Genomic DNA, 20,607 nt, shown 5'->3' on the forward strand with positions numbered 1-20,607 from the left:
GTTTTGCGGATATTGAAGAATCCTTGCATCCCTGGGATAAAGCCCACTTGGTCATGGTGTATGATCTTTTTAATGTGTTGTTGGATTCTGATTGCTAGAATTTTGTTAAGGATTTTTGCATCTATGTTCATCAGTGATATTGGCCTGTAGTTTTCTTTTTTTGTGGGATCTTTGTCAGGTTTTGGTATTAGGGTGATGGTGGCCTCATAGAATGAGTTTGGAAGTTTACCATCCTCTGTAATTTTCTGGAAGAGTTTGAGCAGGATAGGTGTTAACTCTTCTCTAAATTTTTGGTAGAATTCAGCTGTGAAGCCGTCTGGACCTGGGCTTTTGTTTGCTGGAAGATTTTTTATTACAGTTTCAATCTCCGTGCTTGTGATGGGTCTGTTAAGATTTTCTATTTCTTCCTGATCGAGTTTTGGAAAGTTGTACTTTTCTAAGAATTTGTCCATTTCTTCCTCGTTGTCCATTTTATTGGCATATAATTGTTGATAGTAGTCTCTTATGATCCTTTGTATTTGTGTGTTGTCTGTTGTGATCTCTCCATTTTCATTTCTAGTTTTATTGATTTGATTTTTCTCCCTTTGTTTCTTGATGAGTCTGGCTAATGGTTTGTCAATTTTATTTATCCTTTCAAAGAACCAGCTTTTGGCTTTGTTGATTTTTGCTATGGTCTCTTTTGTTTCTTTTGCATTTATTTCTGCTCTAATTTTTAAGATTTCTTTCCTTCTACTAACCCTGGGGTTCTTCATTTCTTCCTTTTCTAGTTGCTTTAGGTGTAGAGTTAGGTTATTTATTTGACTTTTTTCTTGTTTCTTGAGGTGTGCCTGTATTGCTATGAACTTTCCCCTTAAGACTGCTTTTACCGTGTCCCACAGGTTTTGGGTTGTTGTGTTTTCATTTTCATTCCTTTCTATGCAAATTTTGATTTCTTTTTTGATTTCTTCTGTGATTTGTTGGTTATTCAGCAGCGTGTTGTTCAGCCTCCATATGTTGGAATTTTTAATAGTTTTTCTCCTGTAATTGAGATCTAATCTTACTGCATTGTGGTCAGAAAAGATGCTTGGAATGATTTCTATTTTTTTGAATTTACCAAGGCTAGCTTTATGGCCCAGGATGTGATCTATCCTGGAGAAGGTTCCATGTGCGCTTGAGAAGAAGGTGAAATTCATTGTTTTGGGATGAAATGTCCTATAGATATCAATTAGGTCTAACTGGTTTATTGTATCGTTTAAAGTTTGTGTTTCCTTGTTAATTTTCTGTTTAGTTGATCTATCCATAGGTGTGAGTGGGGTATTAAAGTCTCCCACTATTATTGTGTTATTGTTAATTTCTTCTTTCATACTTGTTAGCATTTGTCTTACATACTGCGGTGCTCCCGTGTTGGGTGCATATATATTTATAATTGTTATATCTTCTTCTTGGATTGATCCTTTGATCATTATGTAGTGACCATCTTTGTCTCTTTTCACAGTCTTTGTTTTAAAGTCTATTTTATCTGATATGAGTATTGCTACTCCTGCTTTCTTTTGGTCCCTATTCGCATGGAAAACCTTTTTCCAGCCCTTCACTTTCAGTCTGTATGTGTCCCCTGTTTTGAGGTGGGTCTCTTGTAGACAACATATGCAGGGGTCTTGTTTTTGTATCCATTCAGCCAGTCTTTGTCTTTTGGTTGGGGCATTCAACCCATTTACGTTTAAGGTAATTACTGATAAGTATGACCCCGTTGCCATTTACTTTATTGTTTTGGGTTCGAATTTATACACAATTTTTGTGTTTCCTGTCTAGAGAATATCCTTTAGTATTTGTTGGAGAGCTGGTTTGGTGGTGCAGAATTCTCTCAGCTTTTGCTTGTCTGAAAAGCTTTTGATTTCTCCTTCATACTTGAATGAGATCCTTGCTGGGTACAATAATCTGGGCTGTAGGTTATTTTCTTTCATCATTTTAAGTATGTCTTGCCATTCCCTCCTGGCTTGAAGAGTTTCTATTGAAAGATCAGCGGTTATCCTTATGGGAATTCCCTTGTGTGTTATTTGTTGTTTTTCCCTTGCTGCTTTTAATATTTGTTCTTTGTGTTTGATCTTTGTTAATTTGATTACTATGTGTCTTGGGGTGTTTCGCCTTGGGTTTATCCTGTTTGGGACTCTCTGGGTTTCTTGGACTTGGGTGATTATTCCCTTCCCCATTTTAGGGAAGTTTTCAACTATTATCTCCTCAAGTATTTTCTCATGGTCTTTCTTTTTGTCTTCTTCTTCTGGGATCCCTATGATTCGAATGTTGTAGCGTTTAATATTGTCCTGGAGGTCTCTGAGATGGTCCTCATTTCTTTTAATTCGTTTTTCTTTTATCCTCTCTGATTCATTTATTTCTACCATTCTATCTTCTAATTCACTAATCCTATCTTCTGCCTCTGTTATTCTACTATTTGTTGCCTCCAGAGTGTTTTTTTTTTTTTTTTTTTTTTTTTATTTTTTTTTATTTTTAAACTTTACATAACTGTATTAGATTTGCCAAATATCAAAATGAATCCGCCACAGGTATACATGTGTTCCCCATCCTGAACCCTCCTCCCTCCTCCCTCCCCATTCCATCCCTCTGGGTCGTCCCAGTGCACCAGCCCCAAGCATCCAGTATCGTGCATCGAACCTGGACTGGCAACTCATTTCATACATGATATTTTACATGTTTCAATGCCATTCTCCCAAATCTTCCCACCCTCTCCCTCTCCCACAGAGTCCATAAGACTGTTCTATACATCGGTGTCTCTTTTGCTGTCTCGTACACAGGGTTATTGTTACCATCTTTCTAAATTCCATATATATGCGTTAGTATACTGTATTGGTGTTTTTCTTTCTGGCTTACTTCACTCTGTATAATAGGCTCCAGTTTCATCCACCTCATTAGAACTGATTCAAATGTATTCTTTTTAATGGCTGAATAATACTCCATTGTGTATATGTACCACAGCTTTCTTATCCATTCATCTGCTGATGGACATCTAGGTTGCTTCCATGTCCTGGCTATTATAAACAGTGCTGCGATGAACATTGGGGTACACGTGTCTCTTTCCCTTCTGGTTTTCTCAGTGTGTATGCCCAGCAGTGGGATTGCTGGATCATAAGGCATGTCTATTTCCAGTTTTTTAAGGAATCTCCACACTGTTCTCCATAGTGGCTGTACTAGTTTGCATTCCCACCAACAGTGTAAGAGGGTTCCCTTTTCTCCACACCCTCTCCAGCATTTATTACTTGTAGACTTTTGGATCGCAGCCATTCTGACTGGTGTGAAATGGTACCTCATAGTGGTTTTGATTTGCATTTCTCTGATAATGAGTGATGTTGAGCATCTTTTCATGTGTTTGTTAGCCATCTGGATGTCTTCTTTGGAGAAATGTCTATTTAGTTCTTTGGCCCATTTTTTGATTGGGTCATTTATTTTTCTGGAGTTGAGCTGTAGGAGTTGCTTGTATATTCTCGAGATTAGTTGTTTGTCAGTTGCTTCATTTGCTATTATCTTCTCCCATTCTGAAGGCTGTCTTTTCACCTTGCTAATAGTTTCCTTTGATGTGCAGAAGCTTTTAAGGTTAATTAGGTCCCATTTGTTTATTTTTGCTTTTATTTCCAATATTCTGGGAGGTGGGTCATAGAGGATCCTGCTGTGATGTATGTCAGAGAGTGTTTTGCCTATGTTCTCCTCTAGGAGTTTTATAGTTTCTGGTCTTACGTTTAGATCTTTAATCCATTTTGAGTTTATTTTTGTGTATGGTGTTAGAACGTGTTCTAGTTTCATTCTTTTACAAGTGGTTGACCAGAGTTCCCAGCACCACTTGTTAAAGAGATTGTCTTTAATCCATTGTATATTCTTGCCTCCTTTGTCAAAGATAAGGTGTCCATATGTGCGTGGATTTATCTCTGGGCTTTCTATTTTGTTCCATTGATCTATATTTCTGTCTTTGTGCCAGTACCATACTGTCTTGATAACTGTGGCTTTGTAGTAGAGCCTGAAGTCAGGTAGGTTGATTCCTCCAGTTCCATTCTTCTTTCTCAAGATCGCTTTGGCTATTCGAGGTTTTTTGTTTTTCCATACAAATTGTGAAATTATTTGTTCTAGCTCTGTGAAGAATGCTGTTGGTAGCTTGATAGGGATTGCATTGAATCTATAGATTGCCTTGGGTAGTATACTCATTTTCACTATATTGATTCTTCCAATCCATGAACATGGTATATTTCTCCATCTGTTAGTGTCCTCTTTGATTTCTTTCACCAGTGTTTTATAGTTTTCTATATATAGGTCTTTAGATTCTTTAGGTAGATATATTCCTAAGTATTTTATTCTTTCCGTTGCAATGGTGAATGGAATTGTTTCCTTAATTTCTCTTTCTGTTTTCCCATTATTAGTGTATAGGAATGCAAGGGATTTCTGTGTGTTGATTTTATATCCTGCAACTTTACTATAGTCATTGATTAGTTCTAGTAATTTTCTGGTGGAGTCTTTAGGGTTTTCTATGTAGAGGATCATGTCATCTGCAAACAGTGAGAGCTTTACTTCTTCTTTTCCAATTTGGATTCCTTTTATTTCTTTTTCTGTTCTGATTGCTGTGGCCAAAACTTCCAAAACTATGTTGAATAGTAATGGTGAAAGTGGGCACCCTTGTCTTGTTCCTGACTTTAGAGGAAATGCTTTCAATTTTTCACCATTGAGGATAATGTTTGCTGTGGGTTTGTCATATATAGCTTTGATTATGTTGAGGTATGTTCCTTCTATTCCTGCTTTCTGGAGAGTTTTTATCATAAATGGATGTTGAATTTTGTCAAAGGCTTTCTCTGCATCTATTGAGATAATCATATGGTTTTTATTTTTCAATTTGTTAATGTGGTGTATTACATTGATTGTTTTGCGGATATTGAAGAATCCTTGCATCCCTGGGATAAAGCCCACTTGGTCATGGTGTATGATCTTTTTAATGTGTTGTTGGATTCTGATTGCTAGAATTTTGTTAAGGATTTTTGCATCTATGTTCATCAGTGATATTGGCCTGTAGTTTTCTTTTTTTGTGGGATCTTTGTCAGGTTTTGGTATTAGGGTGATGGTGGCCTCATAGAATGAGTTTGGAAGTTTACCATCCTCTGTAATTTTCTGGAAGAGTTTGAGCAGGATAGGTGTTAACTCTTCTCTAAATTTTTGGTAGAATTCAGCTGTGAAGCCGTCTGGACCTGGGCTTTTGTTTGCTGGAAGATTTTTTATTACAGTTTCAATCTCCGTGCTTGTGATGGGTCTGTTAAGATTTTCTATTTCTTCCTGATCGAGTTTTGGAAAGTTGTACTTTTCTAAGAATTTGTCCATTTCTTCCTCGTTGTCCATTTTATTGGCATATAATTGTTGATAGTAGTCTCTTATGATCCTTTGTATTTGTGTGTTGTCTGTTGTGATCTCTCCATTTTCATTTCTAGTTTTATTGATTTGATTTTTCTCCCTTTGTTTCTTGATGAGTCTGGCTAATGGTTTGTCAATTTTATTTATCCTTTCAAAGAACCAGCTTTTGGCTTTGTTGATTTTTGCTATGGTCTCTTTTGTTTCTTTTGCATTTATTTCTGCTCTAATTTTTAAGATTTCTTTCCTTCTACTAACCCTGGGGTTCTTCATTTCTTCCTTTTCTAGTTGCTTTAGGTGTAGAGTTAGGTTATTTATTTGACTTTTTTCTTGTTTCTTGAGGTGTGCCTGTATTGCTATGAACTTTCCCCTTAAGACTGCTTTTACCGTGTCCCACAGGTTTTGGGTTGTTGTGTTTTCATTTTCATTCCTTTCTATGCAAATTTTGATTTCTTTTTTGATTTCTTCTGTGATTTGTTGGTTATTCAGCAGCGTGTTGTTCAGCCTCCATATGTTGGAATTTTTAATAGTTTTTCTCCTGTAATTGAGATCTAATCTTACTGCATTGTGGTCAGAAAAGATGCTTGGAATGATTTCTATTTTTTTGAATTTACCAAGGCTAGCTTTATGGCCCAGGATGTGATCTATCCTGGAGAAGGTTCCATGTGCGCTTGAGAAGAAGGTGAAATTCATTGTTTTGGGATGAAATGTCCTATAGATATCAATTAGGTCTAACTGGTTTATTGTATCGTTTAAAGTTTGTGTTTCCTTGTTAATTTTCTGTTTAGTTGATCTATCCATAGGTGTGAGTGGGGTATTAAAGTCTCCCACTATTATTGTGTTATTGTTAATTTCTTCTTTCATACTTGTTAGCATTTGTCTTACATACTGCGGTGCTCCCGTGTTGGGTGCATATATATTTATAATTGTTATATCTTCTTCTTGGATTGATCCTTTGATCATTATGTAGTGACCATCTTTGTCTCTTTTCACAGTCTTTGTTTTAAAGTCTATTTTATCTGATATGAGTATTGCTACTCCTGCTTTCTTTTGGTCCCTATTCGCATGGAAAACCTTTTTCCAGCCCTTCACTTTCAGTCTGTATGTGTCCCCTGTTTTGAGGTGGGTCTCTTGTAGACAACATATGCAGGGGTCTTGTTTTTGTATCCATTCAGCCAGTCTTTGTCTTTTGGTTGGGGCATTCAACCCATTTACGTTTAAGGTAATTACTGATAAGTATGACCCCGTTGCCATTTACTTTATTGTTTTGGGTTCGAATTTATACACAATTTTTGTGTTTCCTGTCTAGAGAATATCCTTTAGTATTTGTTGGAGAGCTGGTTTGGTGGTGCAGAATTCTCTCAGCTTTTGCTTGTCTGAAAAGCTTTTGATTTCTCCTTCATACTTGAATGAGATCCTTGCTGGGTACAATAATCTGGGCTGTAGGTTATTTTCTTTCATCATTTTAAGTATGTCTTGCCATTCCCTCCTGGCTTGAAGAGTTTCTATTGAAAGATCAGCGGTTATCCTTATGGGAATTCCCTTGTGTGTTATTTGTTGTTTTTCCCTTGCTGCTTTTAATATTTGTTCTTTGTGTTTGATCTTTGTTAATTTGATTACTATGTGTCTTGGGGTGTTTCGCCTTGGGTTTATCCTGTTTGGGACTCTCTGGGTTTCTTGGACTTGGGTGATTATTCCCTTCCCCATTTTAGGGAAGTTTTCAACTATTATCTCCTCAAGTATTTTCTCATGGTCTTTCTTTTTGTCTTCTTCTTCTGGGATCCCTATGATTCGAATGTTGTAGCGTTTAATATTGTCCTGGAGGTCTCTGAGATGGTCCTCATTTCTTTTAATTCGTTTTTCTTTTATCCTCTCTGATTCATTTATTTCTACCATTCTATCTTCTAATTCACTAATCCTATCTTCTGCCTCTGTTATTCTACTATTTGTTGCCTCCAGAGTGTTTTTTTTTTTTTTTTTTTTTTTTTTTTTTTTTAATTTTTTTTTATTTTTAAACTTTACATAACTGTATTAGATTTGCCAAATATCAAAATGAATCCGCCACAGGTATACATGTGTTCCCCATCCTGAACCCTCCTCCCTCCTCCCTCCCCATTCCATCCCTCTGGGTCGTCCCAGTGCACCAGCCCCAAGCATCCAGTATCGTGCATCGAACCTGGACTGGCAACTCATTTCATACATGATATTTTACATGTTTCAATGCCATTCTCCCAAATCTTCCCACCCTCTCCCTCTCCCACAGAGTCCATAAGACTGTTCTATACATCGGTGTCTCTTTTGCTGTCTCGTACACAGGGTTATTGTTACCATCTTTCTAAATTCCATATATATGCGTTAGTATACTGTATTGGTGTTTTTCTTTCTGGCTTACTTCACTCTGTATAATAGGCTCCAGTTTCATCCACCTCATTAGAACTGATTCAAATGTATTCTTTTTAATGGCTGAATAATACTCCATTGTGTATATGTACCACAGCTTTCTTATCCATTCATCTGCTGATGGACATCTAGGTTGCTTCCATGTCCTGGCTATTATAAACAGTGCTGCGATGAACATTGGGGTACACGTGTCTCTTTCCCTTCTGGTTTTCTCAGTGTGTATGCCCAGCAGTGGGATTGCTGGATCATAAGGCATGTCTATTTCCAGTTTTTTAAGGAATCTCCACACTGTTCTCCATAGTGGCTGTACTAGTTTGCATTCCCACCAACAGTGTAAGAGGGTTCCCTTTTCTCCACACCCTCTCCAGCATTTATTACTTGTAGACTTTTGGATCGCAGCCATTCTGACTGGTGTGAAATGGTACCTCATAGTGGTTTTGATTTGCATTTCTCTGATAATGAGTGATGTTGAGCATCTTTTCATGTGTTTGTTAGCCATCTGGATGTCTTCTTTGGAGAAATGTCTATTTAGTTCTTTGGCCCATTTTTTGATTGGGTCATTTATTTTTCTGGAGTTGAGCTGTAGGAGTTGCTTGTATATTCTCGAGATTAGTTGTTTGTCAGTTGCTTCATTTGCTATTATCTTCTCCCATTCTGAAGGCTGTCTTTTCACCTTGCTAATAGTTTCCTTTGATGTGCAGAAGCTTTTAAGGTTAATTAGGTCCCATTTGTTTATTTTTGCTTTTATTTCCAATATTCTGGGAGGTGGGTCATAGAGGATCCTGCTGTGATGTATGTCAGAGAGTGTTTTGCCTATGTTCTCCTCTAGGAGTTTTATAGTTTCTGGTCTTACGTTTAGATCTTTAATCCATTTTGAGTTTATTTTTGTGTATGGTGTTAGAACGTGTTCTAGTTTCATTCTTTTACAAGTGGTTGACCAGAGTTCCCAGCACCACTTGTTAAAGAGATTGTCTTTAATCCATTGTATATTCTTGCCTCCTTTGTCAAAGATAAGGTGTCCATATGTGCGTGGATTTATCTCTGGGCTTTCTATTTTGTTCCATTGATCTATATTTCTGTCTTTGTGCCAGTACCATACTGTCTTGATAACTGTGGCTTTGTAGTAGAGCCTGAAGTCAGGTAGGTTGATTCCTCCAGTTCCATTCTTCTTTCTCAAGATCGCTTTGGCTATTCGAGGTTTTTTGTTTTTCCATACAAATTGTGAAATTATTTGTTCTAGCTCTGTGAAGAATGCTGTTGGTAGCTTGATAGGGATTGCATTGAATCTATAGATTGCCTTGGGTAGTATACTCATTTTCACTATATTGATTCTTCCAATCCATGAACATGGTATATTTCTCCATCTGTTAGTGTCCTCTTTGATTTCTTTCACCAGTGTTTTATAGTTTTCTATATATAGGTCTTTAGATTCTTTAGGTAGATATATTCCTAAGTATTTTATTCTTTCCGTTGCAATGGTGAATGGAATTGTTTCCTTAATTTCTCTTTCTGTTTTCCCATTATTAGTGTATAGGAATGCAAGGGATTTCTGTGTGTTGATTTTATATCCTGCAACTTTACTATAGTCATTGATTAGTTCTAGTAATTTTCTGGTGGAGTCTTTAGGGTTTTCTATGTAGAGGATCATGTCATCTGCAAACAGTGAGAGCTTTACTTCTTCTTTTCCAATTTGGATTCCTTTTATTTCTTTTTCTGTTCTGATTGCTGTGGCCAAAACTTCCAAAACTATGTTGAATAGTAATGGTGAAAGTGGGCACCCTTGTCTTGTTCCTGACTTTAGAGGAAATGCTTTCAATTTTTCACCATTGAGGATAATGTTTGCTGTGGGTTTGTCATATATAGCTTTGATTATGTTGAGGTATGTTCCTTCTATTCCTGCTTTCTGGAGAGTTTTTATCATAAATGGATGTTGAATTTTGTCAAAGGCTTTCTCTGCATCTATTGAGATAATCATATGGTTTTTATTTTTCAATTTGTTAATGTGGTGTATTACATTGATTGTTTTGCGGATATTGAAGAATCCTTGCATCCCTGGGATAAAGCCCACTTGGTCATGGTGTATGATCTTTTTAATGTGTTGTTGGATTCTGATTGCTAGAATTTTGTTAAGGATTTTTGCATCTATGTTCATCAGTGATATTGGCCTGTAGTTTTCTTTTTTTGTGGGATCTTTGTCAGGTTTTGGTATTAGGGTGATGGTGGCCTCATAGAATGAGTTTGGAAGTTTACCATCCTCTGTAATTTTCTGGAAGAGTTTGAGCAGGATAGGTGTTAACTCTTCTCTAAATTTTTGGTAGAATTCAGCTGTGAAGCCGTCTGGACCTGGGCTTTTGTTTGCTGGAAGATTTTTTATTACAGTTTCAATCTCCGTGCTTGTGATGGGTCTGTTAAGATTTTCTATTTCTTCCTGATCGAGTTTTGGAAAGTTGTACTTTTCTAAGAATTTGTCCATTTCTTCCTCGTTGTCCATTTTATTGGCATATAATTGTTGATAGTAGTCTCTTATGATCCTTTGTATTTGTGTGTTGTCTGTTGTGATCTCTCCATTTTCATTTCTAGTTTTATTGATTTGATTTTTCTCCCTTTGTTTCTTGATGAGTCTGGCTAATGGTTTGTCAATTTTATTTATCCTTTCAAAGAACCAGCTTTTGGCTTTGTTGATTTTTGCTATGGTCTCTTTTGTTTCTTTTGCATTTATTTCTGCTCTAATTTTTAAGATTTCTTTCCTTCTACTAACCCTGGGGTTCTTCATTTCTTCCTTTTCTAGTTGCTTTAGGTGTAGAGTTAGGTTATTTATTTGACTTTTTTCTTGTTTCTTGAGGTGTGCCTGTATTGCTATGAACTTTCCCCTTAAGACTGCTTTTACCGTGTCCCACAGGTTTTGGGTTGTTGTGTTTTCATTTTCATTCCTTTCTATGCAAATTTTGATTTCTTTTTTGATTTCTTCTGTGATTTGTTGGTTATTCAGCAGCGTGTTGTTCAGCCTCCATATGTTGGAATTTTTAATAGTTTTTCTCCTGTAATTGAGATCTAATCTTACTGCATTGTGGTCAGAAAAGATGCTTGGAATGATTTCTATTTTTTTGAATTTACCAAGGCTAGCTTTATGGCCCAGGATGTGATCTATCCTGGAGAAGGTTCCATGTGCGCTTGAGAAGAAGGTGAAATTCATTGTTTTGGGATGAAATGTCCTATAGATATCAATTAGGTCTAACTGGTTTATTGTATCGTTTAAAGTTTGTGTTTCCTTGTTAATTTTCTGTTTAGTTGATCTATCCATAGGTGTGAGTGGGGTATTAAAGTCTCCCACTATTATTGTGTTATTGTTAATTTCTTCTTTCATACTTGTTAGCATTTGTCTTACATACTGCGGTGCTCCCGTGTTGGGTGCATATATATTTATAATTGTTATATCTTCTTCTTGGATTGATCCTTTGATCATTATGTAGTGACCATCTTTGTCTCTTTTCACAGTCTTTGTTTTAAAGTCTATTTTATCTGATATGAGTATTGCTACTCCTGCTTTCTTTTGGTCCCTATTCGCATGGAAAACCTTTTTCCAGCCCTTCACTTTCAGTCTGTATGTGTCCCCTGTTTTGAGGTGGGTCTCTTGTAGACAACATATGCAGGGGTCTTGTTTTTGTATCCATTCAGCCAGTCTTTGTCTTTTGGTTGGGGCATTCAACCCATTTACGTTTAAGGTAATTACTGATAAGTATGACCCCGTTGCCATTTACTTTATTGTTTTGGGTTCGAATTTATACACAATTTTTGTGTTTCCTGTCTAGAGAATATCCTTTAGTATTTGTTGGAGAGCTGGTTTGGTGGTGCAGAATTCTCTCAGCTTTTGCTTGTCTGAAAAGCTTTTGATTTCTCCTTCATACTTGAATGAGATCCTTGCTGGGTACAATAATCTGGGCTGTAGGTTATTTTCTTTCATCATTTTAAGTATGTCTTGCCATTCCCTCCTGGCTTGAAGAGTTTCTATTGAAAGATCAGCGGTTATCCTTATGGGAATTCCCTTGTGTGTTATTTGTTGTTTTTCCCTTGCTGCTTTTAATATTTGTTCTTTGTGTTTGATCTTTGTTAATTTGATTACTATGTGTCTTGGGGTGTTTCGCCTTGGGTTTATCCTGTTTGGGACTCTCTGGGTTTCTTGGACTTGGGTGATTATTCCCTTCCCCATTTTAGGGAAGTTTTCAACTATTATCTCCTCAAGTATTTTCTCATGGTCTTTCTTTTTGTCTTCTTCTTCTGGGATCCCTATGATTCGAATGTTGTAGCGTTTAATATTGTCCTGGAGGTCTCTGAGATGGTCCTCATTTCTTTTAATTCGTTTTTCTTTTATCCTCTCTGATTCATTTATTTCTACCATTCTATCTTCTAATTCACTAATCCTATCTTCTGCCTCTGTTATTCTACTATTTGTTGCCTCCAGAGTGTTTTTAATTTCACTTATTGCATTATTCATTATATATTGACTCTTTTTTATTTCTTCTAAGTCCTTGTTAAACCTTTCTTGCATCTTCTCAATCCTTGCCTCCAGGCTATTTATCTGTGATTCCATTTTAATTTCAAGATTTTGGATCAATTTCACTATCATTATTCGGAATTCTTTATCAGGTAGATTCCCTATCTCTTCCTCTTTTGTTTGGTTTGGTGGGCATTTATCCTGTTCCTTTATCTGCTGGGTATTCCTCTGTCTCTTCATCTTGTTTAAATTGCTGAGTTTGGGGTGTCCTTTCTGTATTCTGGCAGTTTGTGGAGTTCTCTTTATTGTGGCGTTTCCTCGCTGTGTGTGGGCTTGTACAGGTGGCTTGTCAAGGTTTCCTGGTTAGGGAAGCTTGTGTCGATGTTCTGGTGGATGGAGCTGTATTTCTTCTCTCTGGAGTGTAATGAAATGTCCAGTAATGAGTTATGAGATGTCTATGGTTTTGGGGTGACTTTGGGCAGCCTGTATCTTGAAGCTCAGGGCTGTGTTCCTTTGTTGCTGGAGAATTTGCTTGGTATGTCTTTCCCTGGAACTTGTTGGCCCTTGTGTGGTGCTTGGTTTCAGTGTTGGTATGGAGGCGTTTGATGAGCTCCTGTCAATTAATGTTCCTTGGAGTCAGGAGTTCCCTGGAGTCAGGGTTTGGACTTAAGCCTCCTACTTCCAGTTATCGGTCTTAATTTTACAGTAGTTTCAAAACTTCTCCTTCTATACATCACCACTGATAAAACATCTACGTTAAAGATGAGAAGTTTCTCTACTGTGAGGGTCACTCAGAGAGGTTCACAGCGTTACATGGAGAAGAGAAGAGGGAGGAGGGAGTTAGAGGTGACCCAAATGAGATGAGGTGGAATCAATAGTGGAGAGAGTGGGCTAGCCAGTAGTCACTTCCTTATGTGCACTCCACAACTGGACCACTCAGAGATGTTCATGGAGTTATACAGGGAAGAGAAGAAGGAGGCAGGAGACAGAAGTGGCCAGAAGGATAAAAGGGGGAAATGAAAAGGAGGGAGACAGATCCAGCCAGTAATCAGTTCCTTAAGTGTTCTCCACCGTCTGGAACACACAGAAATTCACAGAGTTGGGTAGAGTAGAGAGGGGTTAGGGAGGAGATACAGGTGACCTGGTGGAGAAAATGGAGAGTCCAAAGGGAGAGAGAGCAGTCAAGCCAGTAATCTCGTACACTAGTGAAAAATGGGTCCTTTAGATTGGGTTCTTAAAGGTACAAAATTGGTAACAAATACATAAAAACAAAAATTAGAAATCTAGAGTAGAGTTCGGAGTTTCAAAAATGCGATGTTAATGAAAAGAAGAAGGAAAAGAAAGAGAGAAAAAACGAACAAAGAAAAACAAACAAGGTCGTGAAAGTAATAAAAAACTACAGGTACAAAATTGATAACTAATACCAAAAAGCAAAAATTAAAAATCTAGAGTAGAGTTTGGAATTTCAAAAATACAACGTTAAAAAAAAAAAAAAAAAAAAAAGACGAAGAAGAAAAATAAAGAGAGAAAACAAACAAACCAACAAAAACAATGTCGCAAAAATTATAAAGAAAATACAGGTACAAAATTGATATCAAATACCAAAAAGCATACATTAAAAATCTCGAGTAGAGTTTGGAATTGCAGATATACGATGTTATATAAAAGAAGAAGAGAAAGAAACAGAGGAAAAAAAAAGTCACAGAAATTATGAAAAAAACTATAGGTACAAAATTGATAACATATATCAAAAGGCTAAAATTAAAAATCTAGAGTAGAGTTTGGAATTTCAAAAATACAATATTAAAGAAAAGAAGAAAAAGAAAAAAGAAAAAAAAAAAACCACGGTCAAAAAATTATAAAATATATATATGAAGTTTGCTGAAGAAGAAAAAAAAAAAAATGGGGTCTTTTTTTTTTTTTTTTTGCAAAGTAATAGTTATAAAAGTGAAAATTAAAGGACAATAGAGGACTTAAAAAAATTTTTTTTTTTAATTAAAAAAAAAAAGAAAGATTGATCGTAAAAATAGTAAAAATATATCTAGGTCTTTCTCTGGTTTTGTTGTGAGTATTGTGGGTTCAGTTCATTTTTGGCAGTTCCTTAGTCCAACTTATATTTCTCAAGATCCATAGGCCCCTTCCTATGTAATCCGTAGTAACCACAGGGTTTTAATCTATGGCCTGTAGCTTCCAAGGCGTTTCCCTCTGTTATAGCTTCTTCTGTTTGCTGGTCTCTTCAGTGTCTGGTTCCCGCCCTGACACAAAGGGGATGGTTGAGGACACTTTTTTTTTTTTTTTTTTTTAAATTTAGGCTCACTTGTTCAGCCGCGCTGTGGGGAGGGGGGGAGGGATGCTGCAAACAGATAACACTGGCGTGCGCTCGCAGTACCTCAGCCACACTGGGTCTGCCCCCGCTCACGGCGCGTGTAGCCTCCCTGCCCACACTGCTCGGGCTCTAGGTTGCTCCACCGGGAACAATCAGAGGCCGGCCCTGGGCTGAGCTCCCAGGTCCAAGCCGCTCAGGTTCAGGCACTCGGGTAGTCCTCAGAGGCGCAGACTCGGTTGGGCCTGCGTTTTGTGTTCTTCCCAGATCCGAGCAGCTCAGGTGATGTGTTTGGCGGGCGCCAATGCTGCGACTTATTGCCTCCCCGCCACTCAGTTATCTGGGTGTAAAACCGGCGCACCTTCTCAGGCAGCTGTTGACCGTCCAGACCCCCAAGAAGTTTTAGTTAGCAAAGAAGCCTGCTTACAGTTTTATAGATCGTGTCTCTCTGGGGCTGCGATTGCCCCCTTCCGGCTCTGGCTGCCTGTCACCGGAGGCTGCAGAGCCGGCTATCTCTGTTCAGTCCTTTGTTCTGTGCGCGGGCCTGGCGGTGTCTTAGGTTAGGGCTGGCTTTTCGCGTGGTAGATATCCCACAGTCTGGTTTGCTAGCCCAAATTATTTTGCTCAGATAGCGCTCAGGACATTCGGCCTGATTCTTACTCTAAGGGACACAGCCCGCGCCGCACTTCCCTGCCCAGCCCCCGCTTGCTAATGCCGTGTGCAGGCGTCTGCGCTGCTTCTCCGCTGGGGGAGTTACCGTAGGGCTCACAATCCGCGATTTTTAGTTGTTTATTTTTTTCCCCTCCCTTTTATGTTGCCCTCTGTGCTTCCAAAGCTCGGCACAGATTCGGCAGTGAGAGGGTTTCCTGGTGTTTGGAAACTTCTCTCTTTTTAAGACTCCCTTCCCGGGACGGAACTCCGTCCCTCCCTCTTTTGTCTCTTTTTTTGTCTTTTATATTTTTTCCTACCTCCTTTCGAAGAGTCGGGCTGCTTTTCTGGGTGCCTGATGTCCTCTGCCGGCATTCAGAAGTTGTTTTGTGGAGTTTACTCGACGTTTAAATGCTCTTTTGATGAATTTGTGGGGGAGAAAGTGTTCTCCCCGTCCTACTCCTCCGCCATCTTGGCTCCTCCTCTCCGGAAGTGTTTTTTAATTTCATGGCTGCAGTCACCATCTGCAGTGATTTTGGAGCCCCCAAAAATAAAGTCTGACACTGTTTCCACTGTTTCTTCATCTATTTGCCATGAAGTGATGGGACTGGATGCCATGATCTTTGTTTTCTGAATGTTGAGCTTTAAGCCAGCTTTTTCTCTCTCCTTTTTCACTTTCATCAAGAGGCTCTTTAGTTCCTCTTCACTTTCTGCCATAAGGGTGGTGTCATCTGCATATCTGAGGTTATTGATATTTCTCCTGGCAATCTTGATTCCAGCTTGTGCTTCTTCCAGCCCAGCATTTCTCATGATGTACTCTGCATATAAGTTAAATAAGCAGGGTGACAATATACAGCCTTGACTTACCCCTTTCCCGATTTGGAAATAGTCTGCTGTTCCATGTTCAGTTCTAACTGTTGCTTCCCAACCTGCATGCAGATTTCTCAGGAGGCAGGTCAAATTCAGGTACTTATATAAAAATGCAAGGAGCCAACTCATTAGAAAAGACCCTGATGCTGGGAAAGATTGAAAGCAGGAGGAGGGGACAACAGAGGACGAGATGGTTAGATAGTATCACCAACTCAATGGACATGAGTCTGAGCAAGCTTTGGGAGATGGTGAAGGACAGGGAAGCCTGGCGTGCTGCAGTCCATGGGGTTGCAAAGAGTTGCACATGACTGAGTGAATGAACAGCAAATATGTTTCTTGTATTCTCAATAGAACTTGAGAGATTTATTTTATTTTCCTTCTCATTTTCACTTGGCCCTCTGGAGGAAGAGATCAGATTTAGGATAGAATGTTAAGCCTGATTTTTTAACATGTTCAAAGAATTAGTTGATTTCTTACTTTTACCCTTCCCAGACCCCAGTGGTGTATAGGACCCTATCACTCCTGAGTTCTTTCTTGAGTTCTGTCATGTTTGATTTTGGAGGACAAGGAATTTTAGAGGGTATATTTTTTTTTTCAGCATTCTGGTATATGCAGGAACTTTAAAATTATTAATATTTTATTAATCTTAATAAAGATTTAATAACCTTAAAAGGTTATTAAAATAAAATATTTAATTGATAATGGGTTTTTCTTATTTACTTACTTTTCCAGGTAAGAATTGAAAGAAGAAATTATTTGGTCCAATCCTTTGCTAAGAGCCACCTCCCTCCCCCCTGCCACAAACACACACACACACTCCCATGGTAACTTTGAAGGCTGAAGTCTGTCCCATTGTGCTTGTAATCACTGAAAGAAACACTTCTGTCAGTCTGCAGTCCAGTTACCAACAGCAAGTGGATTTTTAGGAGTTGTATACATAAAGAAAAAGGAATTATAACTCAATGTTTCATGGATATGCTCTCTTTATATCCTCAATTCTGAAGCAGAAAATAGCACAGCTTTGCTGTAGACTGTGGGATTTATAGTGACCTTCACAGGAAAGACTTTAAGTGTCAATCTTCGACACTAGTTTGGGTTACTTGGTTCTTCTTCCAGTCAATCTTTCAGTCTTTTCTGAAGAATTTAGCTGGCGCTAGACTCCCTTTCTTCTGAATTTCTATAGTTATTTTAGTCTACCACATGATTTAAACCTCAATTATATGCTTTTTGTGTTAATATTGTTATAACTGTGTAGTGATAGGGGTTTTCATGACATTGGAAAGAGAACAGAAAAGCTTAAATTTGAATGTTGACTTACTATTTACTATGCATTTAAATTTGCCCAAATCACATCCTCTCTGAACCTTTGTTTCTCATGTGAAAAATGGAAAAAGATGCTTACTTTGCTGAATTTGGGGAATGGTTGTGTGCAAATGCACCTTTAGCAAATAAGTAAGTAAATATTAGTTGCTCAGTCATGCCCGACTCTTTGCAGCCCCATGGACTGCAGCCCACCAGGCTCCTCTGTCCATGAGATTTTCCAGGCAAGGATACTGGAGTGGGTTGCCATTTCCTTCTCCAGGGGATTTTCCTAACCCAGAGATCGAACTTGGGTCTCCTGCACTGCAGGCAGATTCTTTACCAACTGAGCTACAAGGGAAGCCTACCTTTAGCAAAGTAGTCCCTAAATAAATATTAACTGTTATTATAAGTTACCATATATTTTATTTTTTATATCCTCCAATATACATGTAAATGGTTACATTCAGCAAGTGTGTATTAAAAATCATGAAAGGCTTAAGATTTTACCATACTTGCAAACTATTTAGTCTATCACAATTTCATGGATGCTAATAGAAGACATCATACTCTTGGGTCAGAGACAAAGGACAATTTATTATTGATAGCAATGACCATAGACAGGACATGGGCATTTTAGCACTAGTTTTTCAAGCTACAGTTCCTATAGTGAAGAGGGCCAGAAGATGCCTGTAAACGTAGTTAGTTGCTTTAAAAGACACAGGCCCTGAACTTAAGGAACTCAGTTTTTTGTGATATTTTTTTTAAAGGTAAGTAAATGTGTCTGCCATTTGTTCCAGGGGAAAAGTGAAAGTGAGAGTCGCTCAGTCTGTCCAACTCTTTGTGACGCTATGGACTATCAGTCCATGGAATTCTCCATGCCACAATACTGAAGTAGGTAGCTTTTCCCTTCTCCAGGGGATCTTCTCAATCCAGGGATCAAACCCAGGTCTCCCACATTGCAAGCAGATTCTTTATCAGCTGAATCACAAGGGAAGCCCAAGAATACTGGAGTGGGTAGCCTATCCCTTTCTCAGTGGATCTTCTCAACCCAAGAATCAACCCAGGAATCGAGCCAGGGTCTCCTGCATTGCAGGCAGATTCTTTACCCACTGAGCTATCAGGGAAGCCCCTGATACGTCCAGGGGAAGGTATCTTCCAAAGCTGTAAGGAAACTTGTCCTTTGTCTGAGGGACATTAAGTTTATATTTTAAGACTCTTTGCTACACAAACACTCTTAAAAATACAGTTGAGAACAAAGAGCAATCAATGCCTGCTCACAGGGACATACAAGAAATATCAGGGACTTATGGAAAATTGTCTTCCAACAATATAACTTGTGGGATAGAATCAAAAGACAGTTTTAAGATTTAATTAGTGATTTTCAGCTATGATGATAGAATAATTGGGTTGGGCTTATTTCCCTAAACAATTAGAAATATGGAAATGGTTTTGATACATTGGACAACAGACAATAAACCCTCTGGTTCCTGAAAGAAGAAAAGTGAATGCAGGGAGAGCTCTGGAATAGCCCTGACTTTCTGCTTAGGGGCTTTTCCTGGACCTGAGTGCAGCTGGGGAGATTCTAAGCAAAGCATAGTAGGCTTGCTGAGTTAGGGTGATAAAGAAAAGAGTTCAGAGAAGCTGAAGCATCTGGCATTTTTAGGAGAGACTGTCCAAAAGAAGGAAGATAGATAAAGAGAAAGCTCCAAAAATCTGCATGAGTCCCTTTTAGATGGTGTCCGAATATTATGCATTTGCATAATGCAAACCCTATTAGACTAGGTAAAAAAAAAATATTGAAAAGATCTAATATACACAGGTCCTAGAATTTACACAGATCTCAGAGACATTCAAGTCTAACTACCCAAAAGACAGAATCCTTGTTAAATACCCGAGCCATAGGTAGAGATACAAGAGGAGCTATGCTCTATTAGTGGCGTTAAACTATCATTAGATCAAAGCTACTCTAGATGTTCTCTTAAAAACTTGAAAACAAGCCTCAAAAGGAGAAATTGATCACAGAAATGTACTATTTGCTGAAACAAAAGTCAGTATTTTTAAGAAATAAAATCCAGTACTTGAAAACATAAAAATCACACTTGAAAAAAAATTTACTATACATAGAAAGAAGCAGGAGAATGTGACATATTAACAGGAAAAATAGAAACAATGTAACATATTACTAATCAATATAAATATATCCAGAAATGACAGAGATGATGGAATTAAATGAAAAGAACTTTAAAGCATCTAATATAACTATTTTTAAATGTTCAAGATTTTAAAAGAAAGCATAATGATAGAAAAATGAAAATTTTTTTAAGTTCCAAATGAAACTTCTAGCTAGAGATGAAAAATATAGTATCTCAAATTAAAATTTCACTTTAAAGGACTAAAAGTAAGCTAGAAACTGTGAAAGAAATGATCAGTGAACTTGAAAACATAACTGTAGTAACTATCCAAAATAGACCAAAGAGGAAAAAAGGATTAAAAGTTTTAGCAGAGTATCTGTAACCTGTAAGAGGCAATATATGTAATTGGAAATCCAAAAGAAGAAAGAGAAAAAATATTTGAAGAAACAATAGCTTAAAATTTCTCAAATTTACTGTAAACTAAGCACTTACAGATTCAATACTCTCAACAGGCTCAAGTAGGATAAACACAGAGTTTTGAAAGCTACTAAGAAAGGAAACGGAGAAGGCAATGGCACCCCACTCCAGTACTCTTGCCTGGAAAATCCCATGGATGGAGGACCCTGGTAGGCTGCAGTCCATGGGGTCACTAAGAGTTGGACACGACTGAGCGATTTCACTTCACTTTAAGAAAGGAAAAAAAATTAAGTGCTACCAGTCAGAATAAAAGCTACATTATACACAAAAAAATAAGGTTAAAAATTAGGGCACATTTCTTGCCTGAAACTATGCAGGACAGAAAATAATAGAAATTTTAAAATGATCAAGTTAACCTAGAATCCACAGCCAGCAATTATGTATTTTAGAAATTAAAAGTAAAATGAAAAAATTTTCAGATTCATAAAAGTTGGGAAAATCAGCTTCAGTAAACTTACACTATAAAAATATTAAAATACTTAGAAGAAAAATGGTATTATTTGGAGATTTGTTATTATTTGTTAAATTGTGTCTGACTTTTTTGTGACCCTATGGACTGAAGTCCGCCAGTTTCCTCTGTCCATGGGATTTCC

This window comes from Bubalus kerabau, chromosome 1 (assembly GCF_029407905.1).
Source record: "Bubalus kerabau isolate K-KA32 ecotype Philippines breed swamp buffalo chromosome 1, PCC_UOA_SB_1v2, whole genome shotgun sequence".
Taxonomy (NCBI): domain Eukaryota; kingdom Metazoa; phylum Chordata; class Mammalia; order Artiodactyla; family Bovidae; genus Bubalus; species Bubalus kerabau.